Below are 7,999 nucleotides of genomic sequence, written 5' to 3'. Positions count from 1 at the left end.
AGTCGTTTGTGCCTGGCTGGGGAGAAAGGTATTTTAATCATGTAAATTATGTGAAAAATAATGCGTTTTTCGAACTACCAAGCATGAGAGCATGTTCTAGTACACCCCCAAAACAAAATCAAGACTTTGTAAAAGAGCATAATAGGACCCCTTTAAAAGACTTTCTCCAACACCCTTTGGCATGAAACATGATGCAGCAATTTGACCTTCAGCCAAAGCACACGCACACCAAAAATATTCGGTTACCAAGTTGTAACTTTAGATTTTTCTCCATGTGTTTTGAGTTCATAGTGCATTGTAAGGTCCACGCACTTGGCCCAAGGAAGGTATCCAGTGGTGGATGAAGGTTTCTTGCGTGTTCGTTCTGCTGACTCCATTTTATCATCTAATCTGACTCCATTTTAGTATGACCTCGAATTTAGGTTGAAAGGCAAATTGGTTGTTTGTCTGTCTCTAATTATTGCTATTATTCTGACATTTGGTTATTCTAGTTAACTCTTTACTTTATATTTACTCATTCATTAGGAATCTATGTCGCTTAGGGTGCCTCATGGCGGCCGCTATGCGTGGGCCCCACGATCACAAACTCGCCAGTCTGATCATTAGCCAGAGGTTTATGACTAATACTATTTAATAGGTCGCCCATGCTTACCATTCTTTAAATAGTAGTTCTGTTTAGCCCCTACAGTTACCCATGTACAACTTGGTAAATGCTCAAAACAATAATCAGCGGTTCTGCTAGAACCCTTTGTCTAGCCCCCGATAGTTAATATAACTACGTACAACTTAATTAAAGTTGAGACAATAACCAGCGGTTATGACCAGTACTATGACTAGTCCCCCATAGTTAACGCAACTGAGTACAACTTAACTAAGGTCAAGCAGTTAAGTCAGAAATCTATAATCTCACCTGATGTGCGCCATGCTCCAGCTAACCTGAGATCTAGTATGCACTTAACCCTGGATGCAGATTTGCGGAAACATACGCCTTCACTTAATCTATTTGAGAAAATAATTTCAGAGTAAGTCAGAATAAATAAAATTTAACAATTTATTATCAGTCAGGTAAATATTTATTATGCCAATTATCTACATAGCCAATTCAAAGATATCAAATCAATACGATACATCAAATTCTCATAGACAAATCTAAGAGTAAGATGCATACCTGACCTTTATAGAAAATACATAGTACAGAGTGTGTGGAGACACTCCATACTATGGGCTCTCTGACTACAGAATCGCCCCGACCCTTTTGCTACAATCCTTTAAATACAAAACCAAGATAAAACATCCCCCAAATGGAGGCATGTACTAACAATTGGAATTTGCATTAACCCAGGTCCCAGACCTGGGTGGTTTGCACCTCAATGGGAACAGAAGGTAATTTGCATGGAATGACCCTCTACAGTAATCAAAGTATCTCTTAACTCTTAGGATCTGTATTATCTTTTAGTCTACTTTTGTAAGATTAAGACCATTGTACCACTCGCCCTGAGACTATTCAAATGATACCAAACGTGACTGTAAATCTTATTTGCATTTATATAGAACATACTATTGACCATTCTGAGTGTATCAAGTGGAGGGAGGAGATGAAAAGGAACTGATGCATATGTGAGAGAGGCGTTTCCTGCACCACCCCTCTGTGGGGTGTCTTGAAGATGCCCGTGTAAATTTGTATTGTCTGTTTCTCAGGAGATCAAAGTATCTGAGTTTCTTTTATCCTTACAGTGCATCAGAATCAAACTAAAGAGAATATTTAGAAATATTTTTATACCGAGTTGTTTTCCATTATATAAATCATTTATAATGTTATACTTTACACCGACAGGGATTTTGGATAGGGAATAAGTAATAAGCGCAGAAGAAGAATTCTTAAGAAACAGATCTTTTTTTTTTCTTTTAGTAATACCATACTAGGCTACAATATAGCAACATGTTGTAATAAAAAGTATAAAACAGTATAAAGACTATCATGGCATCCACTGAGCATTTTTTCCCCCACAATCTATATCCCAAAGCAATTATGAAGATCCTAACTAACAAAATTGATACTGAAGCAACTATCATGTTTAATCAAAATGTATACATGCTTTCATTTTATATGTAAATCCAATGTTTTTAAGACCCACAATAAAACTGACCCAAAAAAAGTAGTCTTCAGTTTTCTGTGGAGATTCTCCACACATTAACATACTCATTTAGCAGATGCTTTTAACAGAAGCAGTTTACCAACAATATAACAACCGATTTATAATAGGGAATCAATAACTTTATAAAACAATTTTACGGTTACATCAGAAGGGCTACTGGAGAGATGCAGATGGTTCAGTATAAATCCATCATTTTAAAGCTGTCTAACCAGTCTAAAGTTGCTAACAAGTCTAAATAACACAACACTTTCCCTTGAGAAAATACTTTTTCAATTAGGTCATCTATTTAATCTTAGAAATCTAGTCTTGAATTCATGCTGTTTTCTTTCACAATTTAACTTGAAGTGCGATTTGAATTTGAGGGCAAAGATCCCTGTAATTAAGAAAGAAAAGTCAGCTTTTAAAATTAATTCAAACTCTAATTTTTAATTTATAATAATTTACTTATCGTCGTGATTAGTATTCATATCGTGAATGCATTCATATCTGTAGGAAGAAGGAAGAAATTCTTCAAAAACTCACTTTATGGTAGATTCGTTCTTGAGGACTTCTGCAGTGGTATTCACAAAGGCACAGACTGGACTTTGGTTCTGGAGCTTCTGTTTAAGACCATTAATTTCTCCACTCCATTTTGTCTTTTCACCACCAAAATTACCTCAAAAGATCAAGAGAGGTTATCTATAAGCATCTCTTTTCTTTGTTGGTATATGTGTGCCTCCTTTTTATGGGTATTTTTTTGCAACCTAAGCTCAAAGTATACTTCAGTTTAAAATGTACTGATGTTCAAGAAGGCAACACAATGCTAACTATCACAAAACAGTTGTGGATCATCCAGGTAACGACACACAGTATTAAGATTCAAGGGTATGTAAACTTATGAATGGTTCATCGGTTATTATTTTGTCATGTGTAGTATATGTAAACATCTGTTGTGTGAAATAGCTTATTCAGGACAGTACTAAATTAAAGTAATTTGCAAGATCCTTCTTAATTTGTTAAAATTACTAACATTTTGCATATTCTGCAAGGGGTATGTAAACATATTAGAACTGTAGGCATATATATTTACTCACACAGTATGAGTATGTTTCTATATATAAAAAATATTTAATTGCCTTAATTTTCAGTTTAAATCATATTTGGGGGGTCCTTGCTAAACATATAAACATACCCTCGATGTCACTCTTCTCCTTCTCCACGGCTGCAACTTCACTACTCAACTCTGCCTTTGAAACACAATACAGAGGCAGATTTTAAGAAATGAGAACAGAGCTAAACTGCAGCACTTGTTGCATAAAACACCCCCTCTGGTCTTAGCATGCTACGTTTCTTGAGCATTAGCTAAAGCAGATACCAAAACAAAACAACCAAACAAATGAATATATATACAAGACTGTTTGCGATCTATGACTTAGTTAGGCCTATTCTTTTTAACTGGCTGACAGTAATGTTGGCTATACTTGTGTGGTTACTGCCAGTTCAGCAGTTCTTGTTAAACCTGCTTTAAATTTGAGTTCCATTGCTTTGCACACCCCATATCAAACAATATGAAAATACTTCACAACACTATATCATACTGTCATATGTCATGTACAATTTTGCAATTTTTTTCACTCACCACTGAATCCTTGCAAGCTTTAACTTCTTTGTCCTTTTCCTCCTTAGCAGTGTTCAACTTCCCGACCTCATCCTGAAGTTCCTTGACATCCTTGTCTACATTGTCAATTTCCTTCTGTGTGTGTTCAACTGTTAAACTGTAATTATTTATATCCAGATCTTTTTCTCTCACCTCTGCCTCTGAGAACTCTACTTTATTTGTTAGTTTGCTCACCAATTCCCTTTTAAAGTGTATATATCCCACCAAGCCCATGATCACCAATATTATTAAACACAGGATCAGGGACTTCCTCTCCATTGTATGTATATGTCCAAAATAATTTTTAAAATCAGCTTATTAATGTTAATTAATGGGTTTTATTCTCAAATTTCCTATAAAAATTTTTTTCTTATATCAGTAAGGTTTTTAGGTTTTTTATTTCAGCCAAAGTGAAGTACATGCATGTATAGCCTATGATGAAAGTAAGTGTTTGGATCCTAAAGGAAAATACAAACAGAAAAAAAACCCAATTATTTTGCAGTCATAATGTCACATTAAAAAAATGTAATTTACAACCATAATGACACATTTTAAAAATATAGGCCTATTGAATAAAATGATTTGATTATTATTATAAATGGTCTTAGTCACATGCTATTTCCATACCTTAGATATTGCTTTTACATTCTTGTTGAAAAAAAAAAACTGCTTAAGCATCTTTGCTGGCCTTTAGGGATGGGCGATACCTCTTATTTTATTTTCGATCCGATACCGTGATCTTCAGAAATCATTCTAATATCATTTGCTGCTCAAGAAACATTTATTATTATTGCTGCTTCATATTTGTGTGGAAACCGTGATGCATTTTTCAGAATTAATTTTATATATAGTAACAATGTTATGTAGGCTAATGTAATAATGTGGCAATCGTTTCATAAAATCTACTTATGCTTCTGATGCTTTTGGGAAACGCAGCCCTATTTGAACAAGCACTCTGAGCCATGCGTCAGCAGCGAACGCTGTCTGTGATTGATTGGTTCTGTCTTTCAGCATTTGCGTGTGTTCCGATGAGCAGGAGAAGTGGTAATATCCAATACAATTATTCGCTAATATACTTAGAAGGTTTTTTATGCACCAAATTTCTTGATAAATAAATAAAATTAATGGTTAAAAATGCACGTTAGAATCGATATTTTTATGTGAGGATCGATCCGCCCATCCCTAGTTTAGACAAGTCTAGCTAGTCTCCCAGCCTCGTCAAACTTGTTAGCTCTCTAAGTAGGTCGCAACGTTTAAATGCAAAACATCCCGCCGTCTCGATTATTAACTTGTACTTTAATATTTTGTCTTACAATGAGCTCGTCTGATAATTATTTGACGAACAATGGCGTACATTTGTCTTAAATCGCTAATAGTATAGTGCCCTTTCGGTCGTATTGAAGTGTCCCGTGGATCCGAACGCGAGTTCACCTCAGAGAGACTCCCAGACAGACCCCTGCCGCGATTTCGCCTTTGCCCAAGTGAGGTCTGTGCACGCCATTGTTGACAAATATATCAAAATAGCAAAGGCTTGTTACAAATTTTAGCACTACACATACGAATGCATGAATATGCCATTCAGATGAGTACAATAATTAAACTCACCTCTGCCAGGAATATCACAGAATAAGCATAAAACAACAAAAAGACCAAGAGTAAAACAACAATTTTCCCTCTGTACGCCCTTTTTTTCTCTTACATCCAACTAGTACTGCAGGCTAATCGTTACGTTTCCTTCTCTTTCATTCACAGATGACCAGTCTGACCAGTTAAGCAGTTTCATTTCGTTTTTTTGTTATCTCTTCACTAGTATGATAAGTGTCGGATTTAAATAAAAATCCTCCACAAAGAAAGACATTTGACTATAATATAACAGTCTGCTTTTTTTCTTTCACTTTTTTATCGCTGTGCATGATTACCTTCATTTTTGTTGTTCAAGTCTAGATTTTGCTCGTTAGAACAGTTTATTCTCAGCCCTATCGTAGCCAACTCTTGAAGTCTTTTGAATCGCTGTAGCTTGTAAGCTGGCTGTGAAAACCCTAACCTTCTTCAAACTTGAAAGGGGTCATATGACGTCGCTAAAAAAGAACATTATTTTGTGTATTTGGTGTAATGAAATGTGTTTATGAGGTTTAAGGTTCAAAAACACATTATTTTCCACATACTGTACATTATTGTTTCTCCTCTATGCCCCGCCTTTCTGAAACAGATTTTTACAAAGCTCATCGTTCTGAAAAGCTAGGTGTGCTGTGATTGGCCAGCTATCTAGTGCGTTGTGATTGGCCGAATGCCTCAAGCGTGTGACGGAAATGTTACGCCCCTTATTGTGATTGGCCGAATACCTCAAGCGTGTGACGGAAATGTTACGCCCCTTACCATACTGTGATGCCATGTCCCGGCGCAACTTGACAAAACCAATAAAACCCATTATAATCGAGGCATTTTGCATCCAGCCAGTGGTGTAATGTAACGAAGTAATAATACTATAATTTTACTCCGATACATTTCCCCGAAGCAAATTCGTTACTTACTACAAAATAGTCAAAAGTCAGAAGAACACGGACTGCAGGAAAGCAGGTTTGACTAATCAGTGGTCTGGCGTCTGCAAGTTAGACTCTTAAAAACACCTTTTGCTCATGTGCGCGCAACCGCGGGTGATTTCATTTCCCACTCAAGTCGAGTCTGGGGTCTGCGATATACATCTACGATAATATGGTAAGTGTTGTTGTAATGATATCTGTACTTTACTTGAGTTTTTATATTTCAGCCAACTTTTACTCCACTACATTTCCTAAATAAAATGTATACTTTTACTCCGATACATTTCCCCAAAGCATATTCGTTACTTACTACATAATAGTCAGAAGTCAGAAGAACACTGACTGCAGGAAAGCAGGTTTGACGAATCAGTGGTCTGCCATTTGCAAGTTAGACTTCTAAAAACACCTTTGCTCATGTGCAAACAAGTGCGCGCAACCGCGGGTGATTTCATTTTCCACTCAAGTCGAGTCTGGGGTCTGCGATATACATCTACGATAATATGGTAAGTGTTGTTGTAATGATGTGCGATCTGACATTATCGAATATATCACCAAATCGCGCACACACACACACACACGCACGTGATTTATTAGTCTATTAAAACTCAAAATTCAAGGTATTCTAAATTGTAGATAGCAAACACTCATTAACAGTCACTTGCTGTCACCTACTGGCGGTTTTAATTTCACATTTCGACTATTTTTTTCATGTTTTAAAATAATTTCAAATAACAGTGTTTAACGTTTTATGTTAAAAATAAAACAATATTTATTCATCTGTAACTGCAGGTTAATGTCCCCTCTGAGATACATTAAACTGTGTAAATACATCTAAATATTTAGTCTTTGCAACTTCAGGGATCTTATCTATTCACGAACAGCTTGTAACACTCCAAAGAGAAAGGAAAACTTGAAATCGCATCGTATGACCCCTTTAATGAGGCCTGCAGCGGTTAAGAAGGATATATACATAGTAAAAACTTTGTATGTGTACACAAGTGCGAATGAACAACGCACGTCCAGTTGGCACGCGGGCTGCTATAACACCTTATGCCTCCTACTATTCTGGTCTTCTGCAGTTCCTTCAACAGCAGCTGGCAAGCTCAAGCAAGATGCTTGCAAGACTTTCAAGGAAATTGCAGCTCGGTCTGCCCTCTTCTACAAGTCACAGACCAGAGCTCACTCCATTCACATAGAGACAGTCAGTCCACATGTCTGTGGAGTTTTAAAACTTGATAGGCTGTTAGTGTATTGAGGAAACCAATAAAGCAAATAATCAAAGATAGTAAATTCCTCTGTTTATTAATATTATTTTCATTTATTCTTATTTATATTTTCCTAATTAAATAATTGTCATTCTGAAAACAGACAAAGCAATTCAAATACACAAATTTTCTGTTGCTGATAGCTTTCTAAATCCTTCTGTAATAATAGCTAGAATAGCAATGTTTTGATCGGCTCCTACACCTACACTACAAATATGACTCGCCCAATGGCGTGAGTTGTGGCTTGGCTCATCTGTTCGTTCTATAAAAGGCTGACTGGCAGTGTATCCGGAAAGATGGTTTGAAAGAAATGTTTATTTTTGCAATTCTTTTCTAGGTTAGCTCAGTTTAGCTTCCTACCCAGTGGCCGTACTTCACAAAAAAAAACAAAAACAGGGGTAG

The sequence above is a fragment of the Sinocyclocheilus anshuiensis genome, unplaced genomic scaffold, assembly GCF_001515605.1.
Source record: "Sinocyclocheilus anshuiensis isolate Anshui unplaced genomic scaffold, SAMN03320099.WGS_v1.1 scaffold566, whole genome shotgun sequence".
Lineage (NCBI taxonomy): Eukaryota > Metazoa > Chordata > Actinopteri > Cypriniformes > Cyprinidae > Sinocyclocheilus > Sinocyclocheilus anshuiensis.
Note: the sequence above shows the minus strand (reverse complement) of the source record.